Raw genomic sequence first — 14,123 nt, forward strand, 5'->3', positions numbered from 1 at the left:
AAGTGTTTTTTTAATTCTATAGATTAAAATCTTATCAACAATACTTTGATGAGAAATATTATTGGGAATTGAGTTAAAAACATTAATAAATGTAATAAATGCCAGGAACACCTATCGCTTTGTTCATACCATTGTCATCTTTGAATTTGTAAGAAAATCAGGCTTATTACTAGAATCTAAACTTTAAACTGGAAATCCCTGAATCGGAACGTGAAGATCCTAATTCATCCTTGTTATTACTTTTCTAAACTGTGATTTAAAGTAGCAAATTTCAAGATGGTGTCTGTATATTTCCTCATGCACTTTACAAGTGAATTATGGGAGCAAGCAAGTTTTACAGCAGTCCTCATACACTGACGGTAGTACGCCTTACTCCTGGTCAGAATGATGCATGTTTAAATTATGTCATGTTCAAGTATCTCTTTCATCTTTTTAAAAGTTGATCGATGTTTGGGTTAAGATTGAAAACAGAAACTGCGTATTCTAACTGACAATAGATTATCATGATCTTGTTGCCACATGTCAGGAAAGTGTTTGAAAAATTGCTTTTTTAATTCTACTGATTAAAATCTTTTCAACAATCCTTTGATGAGATATATCATTGGGAACTGAGTTCAAAACAGGAAATTTGTGGCAAGTCAGAAACACCTATTAATTTGTTCATACCATTGTCATCTTTGAATTTGTAAGAAAAAAGGGTTTATTACTATATTCTAAATTTTTAATTAGAAATCCCTGAATCTGAAAGTGAAGATCTTAATTCATCCTTGTTTATATCTTTAACAAACTGTGATTATAAGTAGCAAATTTCAAGATGGTGTCCATATATTTTATCATGCACTTTTCATGTGAAGTATGGGAGCAACACCACTTTTCAAATGACCTCGTGGTGCAACGGTAGCGCGTCTGATTCCAGATCAGAAGGTTGCGTGTTCAAATCACATCGGGGTCAATCAGCTCTTTATGTTTTTTCATATCTTGATTGATGTTTGGGTTATTATTGAAAACAGTAACTGCGTAGTCCAACTGAAAGAAGTTAACTCGACTTTGTTGCTACCAGGCTGCAGTGTTTAAGATACTGCATTTTTTAGTTCTACAGATTATAATCGTTTCAAGAGGACTTTGATAAGAATTGTTATTGGGAATTGAGTTCCAAACATTAATAAATGTAATTAATGCCATAAGCAACTATTAATTTATTTTTACCATTGCCAACTTTGAATTTGTAAGAAAAGAGGGTTTATTACCAGATTCTTAATTTTTGACTGGAAATCACTGAATCTGATTGTGAAGATCTTAATTCAACTGTAGTGCTTCTGAATCCATATCAGAAAGTTGTGTATTCAAATCACGTCATGGTCAAGCAGCTCTTTCATATTTTTATAGCTTGATCGATGTTTGGGTTAAGATTGAAAACAGAAACTGGGTAATCCAACTGAAAATAGATTAACACAACGTTGTTGACACAGGTCAGAACAGTTTTTAAAAAAGTGTTTTTTTAATTCTATAGATTAAAATCTTATCAACAATACTTTGATGAGAAATATTATTGGGAATTGAGTTAAAAACATTAATAAATGTAATAAATGCCAGGAACACCTATCGCTTTGTTCATACCATTGTCATCTTTGAATTTGTAAGAAAATCAGGCTTATTACTAGAATCTAAACTTTAAACTGGAAATCCCTGAATCGGAACGTGAAGATCCTAATTCATCCTTGTTATTACTTTTCTAAACTGTGATTTAAAGTAGCAAATTTCAAGATGGTGTCTGTATATTTCCTCATGCACTTTACAAGTGATTTATGGGAGCAAGCAAGTTTTACAGCAGTCCTCATACACTGACGGTAGTACGCCTTACTCCTGGTCAGAATGATGCATGTTTAAATTATGTCATGTTCAAGTATCTCTTTCATCTTTTTAAAAGTTGATCGATGTTTGGGTTAAGATTGAAAACAGAAACTGCGTATTCTAACTGACAATAGATTATCATGATCTTGTTGCCACATGTCAGGAAAGTGTTTGAAAAATTGCTTTTTTAATTCTACTGATTAAAATCTTTTCAACAATCCTTTGATGAGATATATCATTGGGAACTGAGTTCAAAACAGGAAATTTGTGGCAAGTCAGATACACCTATTAATTTGTTCATACCATTGTCATCTTTGAATTTATAAGAAAAAAGGGTTTATTACTATATTCTAAATTTTTAATTGGAAATCCCTGAATCTGAAAGTGAAGACCTTAATTCATCCTTGTTTATATCTTTTCCAAACTGTGATTATAAGTAGCAAATTTCAAGATGGTGTCCATATATTTTATCATGCACTTTTCATGTGAAGTATGGGAGCAACAACACTTTTCAACTGACCTCGTGGCGCAACGGTAGCGTGTCTGACTCCAGATCAGAAGGTTGCGTGTTCAAATCACGTCGGGGTCAATCAGCTCTTTATGTCTTTTCATATCTTGATTTATGTTTGGGTTATTATTGAAAACAGTAACTGCGTAGTCCAACTGACAAAAGATAACTCGACTTTGTTGCTACCAGGCTGCAGTGTTTAAGAAACTGCATTTTTTAGTTCTACAGATTATAATCGTTTCAAGAGGACTTTGATAAGAATTGTTATTGGGAATTGAGTTCCAAACATTAATAAATGTAATTAATGCCATAAGCACCTATTAATTTATTTTTACCATTGCCATCTTTGAATTTGTAAGAAAAGAGGGTTTATTACCAGATTCTTAATTTTTGACTGGAAATCACTGAATCTGATTGTGAAGATCTTAATTCAACTGTAGTGCTTCTGAATCCATATCAGAAAGTTGTGTATTCAAATCACATCATGGTCAAGCAGCTCTTTCATATTTTTATAGCTTGATCGATGTTTGGGTTAAGATTGAAAACAGAAACTGGGTAATCCAACTGAAAATAGATTAACACAACGTTGTTGACACAGGTCAGAACAGTTTTTAAAAAAGTGTTTTTTTAATTCTATAGATTAAAATCTTATCAACAATACTTTGATGAGAAATATTATTGGGAATTGAGTTAAAAACATTAATAAATGTAATAAATGCCAGGAACACCTATCGCTTTGTTCATACCATTGTCATCTTTGAATTTGTAAGAAAATCAGGCTTATTACTAGAATCTAAACTTTAAACTGGAAATCCCTGAATCGGAACGTGAAGATCCTAATTCATCCTTGTTATTACTTTTCTAAACTGTGATTTAAAGTAGCAAATTTCAAGATGGTGTCTGTATATTTCCTCATGCACTTTACAAGTGAATTATGGGAGCAAGCAAGTTTTACAGCAGTCCTCATACACTGACGGTAGTGCGCCTTACTCCTGGTCAGAATGATGCATGTTTAAATTATGTCATGTTCAAGTATCTCTTTTATCTTTTTAAAAGTTGATCGATGTTTGGGTTAAGATTGAAAACAGAAACTGCGTATTCTAACTGACAATAGATTATCATGATCTTGTTGCCACATGTCAGGAAAGTGTTTGAAAAATTGCTTTTTTATTTCTACTGAATAAAATCTTTTCAACAATCCTTTGATGAGATATATCATTGGGAACTGAGTTCAAAACAGGAAATTTGTGGCAAGTCAGAAACACCTATTAATTTGTTCATACCATTGTCATCTTTGAATTTGTAACAAAAAAGGGTTTATTACTATATTCTAAATTTTTAATTGGAAATCCCTGAATCTGAAAGTGAAGACCTTAATTCATCCTTGTTTATATCTTTTCCAAACTGTGATTATAAGTAGCAAATTTCAAGATGGTGTCCATATATTTTATCATGCACTTTTCATGTGAAGTATGGGAGCAACAACACTTTTCAACTGACCTCGTGGCGCAACGGTAGCGCGTCTGACTCCAGATCAGAAGGTTACGTGTTCAAATCACGTCGGGGTCAATCAGCTCTTTATGTCTTTTCATATCTTGATTGATGTTTGGGTTATTATTGAAAACAGTAACTGCATAGTCCAACTGACAAAAGTTAACTCGACTTTGTTGCTACCAGGCTGCAGTGTTTAAGAAACTGCATTTTTTAGTTCTACAGATTATAATCGTTTCAAGAGGACTTTGATAAGAATTGTTATTGGGAATTGAGTTCCAAACATTAATAAATGTAATTAATGCCATAAGCACCTATAAATTTATTTTTACCATTGCCATCTTTGAATTTGTAAGAAAAGAGGGTTTATTACCAGATTCTTAATTTTTGACTGGAAATCACTGAATATGATTGTGAAGATCTTAATTCAACTGTAGTGCTTCTGAATCCATATCAGAAAGTTGTGTATTCAAATCACGTCATGGTCAAGCAGCTCTTTCATATTTTTATAGCTTGATCGATGTTTGGGTTAAGATTGAAAACAGAAACTGGGTAATCCAACTGAAAATAGACTAACACAACGTTGTTGACACAGGTCAGACCAGTTTTTAAAAAAGTGTTTTTTTAATTCTATAGATTAAAATCTTATCAACAATACTTTGATGAGAAATATTATTGGGAATTGAGTTAAAAACATTAATAAATGTAATAAATGCCAGGAACACCTATCGCTTTGTTCATACCATTGTCATCTTTGAATTTGTAAGAAAATCAGGCTTATTACTAGAATCTAAACTTTAAACTGGAAATCCCTGAATCGGAACGTGAAGATCCTAATTCATCCTTGTAATTACTTGTCTAAACTGTGATTTAAAGTAGCAAATTTCAAGATGGTGTCTGTATATTTCCTCATGCACTTTACAAGTGAATTATGGGAGCAAGCAAGTTTTACAGCTGTCCTCATACACTGACGGTAGTGCGCCTTACTCCTGGTCAGAATGATGCATGTTTAAATTATGTCATGTTCAAGTATCTCTTTCATCTTTTTAAAAGTTGATCGATGTTTGGGTTAAGATTGAAAACAGAAACTGCGTATTCTAACTGACAATAGATTATCATGATCTTGTTGCCACCTGTCAGGAAAGTGTTTGAAAAATTGCTTTTTTAATTCTACTGAATAAAATCTTTTCAACAATCCTTTGATGAGATATATCATTGGGAACTGAGTTCAAAACAGAAAATTTGTGGCAAGTCAGAAACACCTATTAATTTGTTCATACCATTGTCATCTTTGAATTTGTAAGAAAAAAGGGTTTATTACTATATTCTAAATTTTTAATTGGAAATCCCTGAATCTGAAAGTGAAGATCTTAATTCATCCTTGTTTATATCTTCTCCAAACTGTGATTATAAGTAGCAAATTTCAAGATGGTGTCCATATATTTTATCATGCACTTTTCATGGGAAGTATGGGAGCAACAACACTTTTCAACTGACCTCGTGGCGCAACGGGAGTGCGTCTGACTCCAGATCAGAAGGTTGCGTGTTCAAATCACATCAGGGTCAATCAGCTCTTTATGTCTTTTCATATCTTGATTGATGTTTGGGTTATTATTGAAAACAGTAACTGCGTAGTCCAACTTGACAAAAGTTAACTCGACTTTGTTGCTACCAGGCTGCAGTGTTTAAGAAACTGCATTTTTTAGTTCTACAGATTATAATCATTTCAAGAGGACTTTGATAAGAATTGTTATTGGGAATTGAGTTCCAAACATTAATAAATGTAATTAATGCCATAAGCACCTATAAATTTATTTTTACCATTGCCATCTTTGAATTTGTAAGAAAAGAGGGTTTATTACCAGATTCTTAATTTTTGACTAGAAATCACTGAATCTGATTGTGAAGATCTTAATTCAACTGTAGTGCTTCTGAATCCATATCAGAAAGTTGTGAATTCAAATCACGTAATGGTCAATCAGCTCTTTCATATTTTTATAGCTTGATCGATGTTTGGGTTAAGATTGAAAACAGAAACTGGGTAATCCAACTGAAAATAGATTAACACAACGTTGTTGACACAGGTCAGAACAGTTTTTAAAAAAGTGTTTTTTTAATTCTATAGATTAAAATCTTATCAACAATACTTTGATGAGAAATATTATTGGGAATTGAGTTAAAAACATTAAAAAATGTAATAAATGCCAGGAACACCTATTGCTTTGTTCATACCATTGTCATCTTTGAATTTGTAAGAAAATCAGGCTTATTACTAGAATCTAAACTTGAAACTGGAAATCCCTGAATCGGAACGTGAAGATCCTAATTCATCCTTGTTATTACTTTTCTAAACTGTGATTTAAAGTAGCAAATTTCAAGATGGTGTCTGTATATTTCCTCATGCACTTTACAAGTGAATTATGGGAGCAAGCAAGTTTTACAGCTGTCCTCATACACTGACGGTAGTGCGCCTGACTCCTGGTCAGAATGATGCATGTTTAAATTATGTCATGTTCAAGTATCTCTTTCATCTTTTTAAAAGTTGATCGATGTTTGGGTTAAGATTGAAAACAGAAACTGCGTATTCTAACTGACAATAGATTATCATGATCTTGTTGCCACATGTCAGGAAAGTGTTTGAAAAATTGCTTTTTTAATTCTACTGAATAAAATCTTTTCAACAATCCTTTGATGAGATATATCATTGGGAACTGAGTTCAAAACAGAAAATTTGTGGCAAGTCATTAACACCTATTAATTTGTTCATACCATTGTCATCTTTGAATTTATAAGAAAAAAGGGTTTATTACTATATTCTAAATTTTTAATTGGAAATCCCTGAATCTGAAAGTGAAGACCTTAATTCATCCTTGTTTATATCTTTTCCAAACTGTGATTATAAGTAGCAAATTTCAAGATGGTATCCATATATTATATCATGCACTTTTCATGTGAAGTATGGGAGCAACAACACTTTTCAACTGACCTCGTGGCGCAACAGTAGCGTGTCTGACTCCAGATCAGAAGGTTGCGTGTTCAAATCACGTCGGGGTCAATCAGCTCTTTATGTCTTTTCATATCTTGATTGATGTTTGGGTTATTATTGAAAACAGTAACTGCCTAGTCCAACTGACAAAAGATAACTCGACTTTGTTGCTACCAGGCTGCAGTGTTTAAGAAACTGCATTTTTTAGTTCTACAGATTATAATCGTTTCAAGAGGACTTTGATAAGAATTGTTATTGGGAATTGAGTTCCAAACATTAATAAATGTAATTAATGCCATAAGCACCAATTAATTTATTTTTACCATTGCCATCTTTGAATTTGTAAGAAAAGAGTGTTTATTACCAGATTCTTAATTTTTGACTGGAAATCACTGAATCTGATTGTGAAGATCTTAATTCAACTGTAGTGCTTCTGAATCCATATCAGAAAGTTGTGTATTCAAATCACATCATGGTCAAGCAGCTCTTTCATATTTTTATAGCTTGATCGATGTTTGGGTTAAGATTGAAAACAGAAACTGGGTAATCCAACTGAAAATAGATTAACACAACGTTGTTGACACAGGTCAGAACAGTTTTTAAAAAATTGTTTTTTTAATTCTATAGATTAAAATCTTATCAACAATACTTTGATGAGAAATATTATTGGGAATTGAGTTAAAAACATTAATAAATGTAATAAATGCCAGGAACACCTATCGCTTTGTTCATACCATTGTCATCTTTGAATTTGTAAGAAAATCAGGCTTTTTACTAGAATCTAAACTTTAAACTGGAAATCCCTGAATCGGAACGTGAAGATCCTAATTCATCCTTGTTATTACTTTTCTAAACTGTGATTTAAAGTAGCAAATTTCAAGATGGTGTCTGTATATTTCCTCATGCACTTTACAAGTGAATTATGGGAGCAAGCAAGTTTTACAGCAGTTCTCATACACTGACGGTAGTGCGCCTTACTTCTGGTCAGAATGATGCATGTTTAAATTATGTCATGTTCAAGTATCTCTTTTATCTTTTTAAAAGTTGATCGATGTTTGGGTTAAGATTGAAAACAGAAACTGTGTATTCTAACTGACAATAGATTATCATGATCTTGTTGCCACATGTCAGGAAAGTGTTTGAAAAATTGCTTTTTTATTTCTACTGAATAAAATCTTTTCAACAATCCTTTGATGAGATATATCATTGGGAACTGAGTTCAAAACAGGAAATTTGTGGCAAGTCAGAAACACCTATTAATTTGTTCATACCATTGTCATCTTTGAATTTGTAAGAAAAAAGGGTTTATTACTATATTCTAAATTTTTAATTGGAAATCCCTGAATCTGAAAGTGAAGACCTTAATTCATCCTTGTTTATATCTTTTCCAAACTGTGATTATAAGTAGCAAATTTCAAGATGGTGTCCATATATTTTATCATGCACTTTTCATGTGAAGTATGGGAGCAACAACACTTTTCAACTGACCTCGTGGTGCAACGGTAGCGCATCTGACTCCAGTTCAGAAGGTTGCGTGTTCAAATCACGTCGGGGTCAATCAGCTCTTTATGTCTTTTCATATCTTGATTGATGTTTGGGTTATTATTGAAAACAGTAACTGCATAGTCCAACTGACAAAAGTTAACTCGACTTTGTTGCTACCAGGCTGCAGTGTTTAAGAAACTGCATTTTTTAGTTCTACAGATTATAATCGTTTCAAGAGGACTTTGATAAGAATTGTTATTGGGAATTGAGTTCCAAACATTAATAAATGTAATTAATGCCATAAGCACCTATAAATTTATTTTTACCATTGCCATCTTTGAATTTGTAAGAAAAGAGGGTTTATTACCAGATTCTTAATTTTTGACTGGAAATCACTGAATCTGATTGTGAAGATCTTAATTCAACTGTAGTGCTTCTGAATCCATATCAGAAAGTTGTGTATTCAAATCACGTCATGGTCAAGCAGCTCTTTCATATTTTTATAGCTTGATCGATGTTTGGGTTAAGATTGAAAACAGAAACTGGGTGATCCAACTGAAAATAGACTAACACAACGTTGTTGACACAGGTCAGACCAGTTTTTAAAAAAGTGTTTTTTTAATTCTATAGATTAAAATCTTATCAACAATACTTTGATGAGAAATATTATTGGGAATTGAGTTAAAAACATTAATAAATGTAATAAATGCCAGGAACACCTATCGCTTTGTTCATACCATTGTCATCTTTGAATTTGTAAGAAAATCAGGCTTATTACTAGAATCTAAACTTTAAACTGGAAATCCCTGAATCGGAACGTGAAGATCCTAATTCATCCTTGTAATTACTTGTCTAAACTGTGATTTAAAGTAGCAAATTTCAAGATGGTGTCTGTATATTTCCTCATGCACTTTACAAGTGAATTATGGGAGCAAGCAAGTTTTACAGCTGTCCTCATACACTGACGGTAGTGCGCCTTACTCCTGGTCAGAATGATGCATGTTTAAATTATGTCATGTTCAAGTATCTCTTTCATCTTTTTAAAAGTTGATCGATGTTTGGGTTAAGATTGAAAACAGAAACTGCGTATTCTAACTGACAATAGATTATCATGATCTTGTTGCCACCTGTCAGGAAAGTGTTTGAAAAATTGCTTTTTTAATTCTACTGAATAAAATCTTTTCAACAATCCTTTGATGAGATATATCATTGGGAACTGAGTTCAAAACAGAAAATTTGTGGCAAGTCAGAAACACCTATTAATTTGTTCATACCATTGTCATCTTTGAATTTGTAAGAAAAAAGGGTTTATTACTATATTCTAAATTTTTAATTGGAAATCCCTGAATCTGAAAGTGAAGATCTTAATTCATCCTTGTTTATATCTTCTCCAAACTGTGATTATAAGTAGCAAATTTCAAGATGGTGTCCATATATTTTATCATGCACTTTTCATGGGAAGTATGGGAGCGACATCACTTTTCAAATGACCTCGTGGCGCAACGGTAGCGTGTCTGACTCCAGATCAGAAGGTTGCGTGTTCAAATCACATCAGGGTCAATCAGCACTTTATGTCTTTTCATATCTTGATTGATGTTTGGGTTATTATTGAAAACAGTAACTGCGTAGTCCAACTTGACAAAAGTTAACTCGACTTTGTTGCTACCAGGCTGCAGTGTTTAAGAAACTGCATTTTTTAGTTCTACAGATTATAATCATTTCAAGAGGACTTTGATAAGAATTGTTATTGGGAATTGAGTTCCAAACATTAATAAATGTAATTAATGCCATAAGCACCTATTAATTTATTTTTACCATTGCCATCTTTGAATTTGTAAGAAAAGAGGGTTTATTACCAGATTCTTAATTTTTGACTGGAAATCACTGAATCTGATTGTGAAGATCTTAATTCAACTGAAGTGCTTCTGAATCCATATCAGAAAGTTGTGTATTCAAATCACGTCATGGTCAATCAGCTCTTTCATATTTTTATAGCTTGATCGATGTTTGGGTTAAGATTGAAAACGGAAACTGGGTAATCCAACTGAAAATAGATTAACACAACGTTGTTGACACAGGTCAGAACAGTTTTTAAAAAAGTGTTTTTTTAATTCTATAGATTAAAATCTTATCAACAATACTTTGATGAGAAATATTATTGGGAATTGAGTTAAAAGCATTAATAAATGTAATAAATGCCAGGAACACCTATTGCTTTGTTCATACCATTGTCATCTTTGAATTTGTAAGAAAATCAGGCTTATTACTAGAATCTAAACTTGAAACTGGAAATCCCTGAATCGGAACGTGAAGATCCTAATTCATCCTTGTTATTACTTTTCTAAACTGTGATTTAAAGTAGCAAATTTCAAGATGGTGTCTGTATATTTCCTCATGCACTTTACAAGTGAATTATGGGAGCAAGCAAGTTTTACAGCTGTCCTCATACACTGACGGTAGTGCGCCTTACTCCTGGTCAGAATGATGCATGTTTAAATTATGTCATGTTCAAGTATCTCTTTCATCTTTTTAAAAGTTGATCGATGCTTGGGTTAAGATTGAAAACAGAAACTGCGTATTCTAACTGACAATAGATTATCATGATCTTGTTGCCACCTGTCAGGAAAGTGTTTGAAAAACTGCTTTTTTAATTCTACTGAATAAAATCTTTTCAACAATCCTTTGATGAGATATATCATTGGGAACTGAGTTCAAAACAGGAAATTTGTGGCAAGTCAGAAACACCTATTAATTTGTTCATACCATTGTCATCTTTGAATTTGTAAGAAAAAAGGGTTTATTACTATATTCTAAATTTTTAATTGGAAATCCCTGAATCTGAAAGTGAAGATCTTAATTCATCCTTGTTTATATCTTTTCCAAACTGTGATTATAAGTAGCAAATTTCAAGATGGTGTCCATATATTTTATCATGCACTTTTCATGTGAAGTATGGGAGCAACAACACTTTTCAATTGATCTCGTGGCGCAACGGTAGTGCGTCTGACTCCAGATCAGAAGGATGCGTGTTCAAATCACGTCGGGGTCAATCAGCTCTTTATGTCTTTTCATATCTTGATTGATGTTTGGGTTATTATTGAAAACAGTAACTGCGTAGTCCAACTGACAAAAGTTAACTCGACTTTGTTGCTACCAGGCTGCAGTGTTTAAGAAGCTGCAGTGTTTAAGAAACTGCATTTTTTAGTTCTACAGATTATAATCATTTCAAGAGGACTTTGATAAGAATTGTTATTGGGAATTGAGTTCCAAACATTAATAAATGTAATTAATGCCATAAGCACCTATTAATTTATTTTTAGCATTGCCATCTTTGAATTTGTAAGAAAAGAGGGTTTATTACCAGATTCTTAATTTTTGACTGGAAATCACTGAATCTGATTGTGAAGATCTTAATTCAACTGTAGTGCTTCTGAATCCATATCAGAAAGTTGTGTATTCAAATCACGTCATGGTCAAGCAGCTCTTTCATATTTTTATAGCTTGATCGATGTTTGGGTTAAGATTGAAAACAGAAACTGGGTAATCCAACTGAAAATAGATTAACACAACGTTGTTGACACAGGTCAGAACAGTTTTTAAAAAAGTGTTTTTTTAATTCTATAGATTAAAATCTTTTCAACAATACTTTGATGAGAAATATTATTGGGAATTGAGTTAAAAACATTAATAAATGTAATAAATGCCAGGAACACCTATCGCTTTGTTCATACCATTGTCATCTTTGAATTTGTAAGAAAATCAGGCTTATTACTAGAATCTAAACTTTAAACTGGAAATCCCTGAATCGGAACGTGAAGATCCTAATTCATCCTTGTTATTACTTTTCTAAACTGTGATTTAAAGTAGCAAATTTCAAGATGGTGTCTGTATATTTCCTCATGCACTTTACAAGTGAATTATGGGAGCAAGCAAGTTTTACAGCAGTCCTCATACACTGACGGTAGTGCGCCTTACTCCTGGTCAGAATGATGCATGTTTAAATTATGTCATGTTCAAGTATCTCTTTCATCTTTTTAAAAGTTGATCGATGTTTGGGTTAAGATTGAAAACAGAAACTGCGTATTCTAACTGACAATAGATTATCATGATCTTGTTGCCACATGTCAGGAAAGTGTTTGAAAAATTGCTTTTTTAATTCTACTGAATAAAATCTTTTCAACAATCCTTTGGTGAGATATATCATTGGGAACTGAGTTCAAAACAGGAAATTTGTGGCAAGTCAGAAACACCTATTAATTTGTTCATACCATTGTCATCTTTGAATTTGTAAGAAAAAAGGGTTTATTACTATATTCTAAATTTTTAATTGGAAATCCCTGAATCTGAAAGTGAAGACCTTAATTCATCCTTGTTTATATCTTTTCCAAACTGTGATTATAAGTAGCAAATTTCAAGATGGTGTCCATATATTTTATCATGCACTTTTCATGTGAAGTATGGGAGCAACAACACTTTTCAACCGACCTCGTGGCGCAACGGTAGCGCGTCTGACTCCAGATCAGAAGGTTGCGTGTTCAAATCATGTCGGGGTCAATCAGCTCTTTATGTCTTTTCATATCTTGATTGATGTTTGGGTTATTATTGAAAACAGTAACTGCGTAGTCCAACTGACAAAAGTTAACTCGACTTTGTTGCTACCAGGCTGCAGTGTTTAAGAAACTGCATTTTTTAGTTCTACAGATTATAATCATTTCAAGAGGACTTTGATAAGAATTGTTATTGGGAATTGAGTTCCAAACATTAATAAATGTAATTAATGCCATAAGCACCTATTAATTTATTTTTACCATTGCCATTTTTGAATTTGTAAGAAAAGAGGGTTTATTACCAGATTCTTAATTTTTGACTGGAAATCACTGAATCTGATTGTGAAGATCTTAATTCAACTGTAGTGCTTCTGAATCCATATCAGAAAGTTGTGTATTCAAATCACGTCATGGTCAAGCAGCTCTTTCATATTTTTATAGCTTGATCGATGTTTGGGTTAAGATTGAAAACAGAAACTGGGTAATCCAACTGAAAATAGATTAACACAACATTGTTGACACAGGTCAGAACAGTTTTTAAAAAAGTGTTTTTTTAATTCTATAGATTAAAATCTTATCAACAATACTTTGATGAGAAATATTATTGGGAATTGAGTTAAAAACATTAATAAATGTAATAAATGCCAGGAACACCTATCGCTTTGTTCATACCATTGTCATCTTTGAATTTGTAAGAAAATCAGGCTTATTACTAGAATCTAAACTTTAAACTGGAAATCCCTGAATCGGAACGTGAAGATCCTAATTCATCCTTGTTATTACTTTTCTAAACTGTGATTTAAAGTAGCAAATTTCAAGATGGTGTCTTTATATTTCCTCATGCACTTTACAAGTGAATTTTGGGAGCAAGCAAGTTTTACAGCAGTCCTCATACACTGACGGTAGTGCGCCTTACTCATGGTCAGAATGATGCATGTTTAAATTATGTCATGTTCAAGTATCTCTTTCATCTTTTTAAAAGTTGATCGATGTTTGGGTTAAGATTGAAAACAGAAACTGCGTATTCTAACTGACAATAGATTATCATGATCTTGTTGCCACATGTCAGGAAAGTGTTTGAAAAATTGCTTTTTTAATTCTACTGAATAAAATCTTTTCAACAATCCTTTGATGAGATATATCATTGGGAACTGAGTTCAAAACAGGAAATTTGTGGCAAGTCAGAAACACCTATTAATTTGTTCATACCATTGTCATCTTTGAATTTGTAAGAAAAAAGGGTTTATTACTATAT

At 32.5% G+C, this 14,123-nt stretch overlaps 7 non-coding genes across 7 annotated transcripts; all 7 read left to right on the plus strand.

The window, feature by feature from the left end:
- The first annotated feature begins 880 nt into the window (after positions 1-880).
- Positions 881-952, plus strand: TRNAW-CCA (transfer RNA tryptophan (anticodon CCA)). Its single transcript has one exon. It is a non-coding gene; the product is annotated as a tRNA-Trp (tRNA).
- A 1,416-nt stretch (positions 953-2,368) lies between these two features.
- On the plus strand, positions 2,369-2,440 carry TRNAW-CCA (transfer RNA tryptophan (anticodon CCA)). The gene has a single exon. It is a non-coding gene; the product is annotated as a tRNA-Trp (tRNA).
- A 1,416-nt stretch (positions 2,441-3,856) lies between these two features.
- TRNAW-CCA (transfer RNA tryptophan (anticodon CCA)) lies at positions 3,857-3,928 on the plus strand. The gene has a single exon. It is a non-coding gene; the product is annotated as a tRNA-Trp (tRNA).
- A 2,905-nt stretch (positions 3,929-6,833) lies between these two features.
- On the plus strand, positions 6,834-6,905 carry TRNAW-CCA (transfer RNA tryptophan (anticodon CCA)). The gene has a single exon. It is a non-coding gene; the product is annotated as a tRNA-Trp (tRNA).
- Positions 6,906-8,321: 1,416 nt separating this feature from the next.
- TRNAW-CCA (transfer RNA tryptophan (anticodon CCA)) lies at positions 8,322-8,393 on the plus strand. Its single transcript has one exon. It is a non-coding gene; the product is annotated as a tRNA-Trp (tRNA).
- Positions 8,394-11,298: 2,905 nt separating this feature from the next.
- TRNAW-CCA (transfer RNA tryptophan (anticodon CCA)) lies at positions 11,299-11,370 on the plus strand. Its single transcript has one exon. It is a non-coding gene; the product is annotated as a tRNA-Trp (tRNA).
- Positions 11,371-12,803: 1,433 nt separating this feature from the next.
- Positions 12,804-12,875, plus strand: TRNAW-CCA (transfer RNA tryptophan (anticodon CCA)). The gene has a single exon. It is a non-coding gene; the product is annotated as a tRNA-Trp (tRNA).
- Positions 12,876-14,123: the final 1,248 nt, after the last annotated feature.

The sequence above is a fragment of the Dendrobates tinctorius genome, unplaced genomic scaffold (genome assembly GCF_039654945.1).
Source record: "Dendrobates tinctorius isolate UK_male_01 unplaced genomic scaffold, ASM3965494v1 ptg000178l, whole genome shotgun sequence".
In the NCBI taxonomy this organism is placed as follows: Eukaryota; Metazoa; Chordata; class Amphibia; order Anura; family Dendrobatidae; genus Dendrobates; species Dendrobates tinctorius.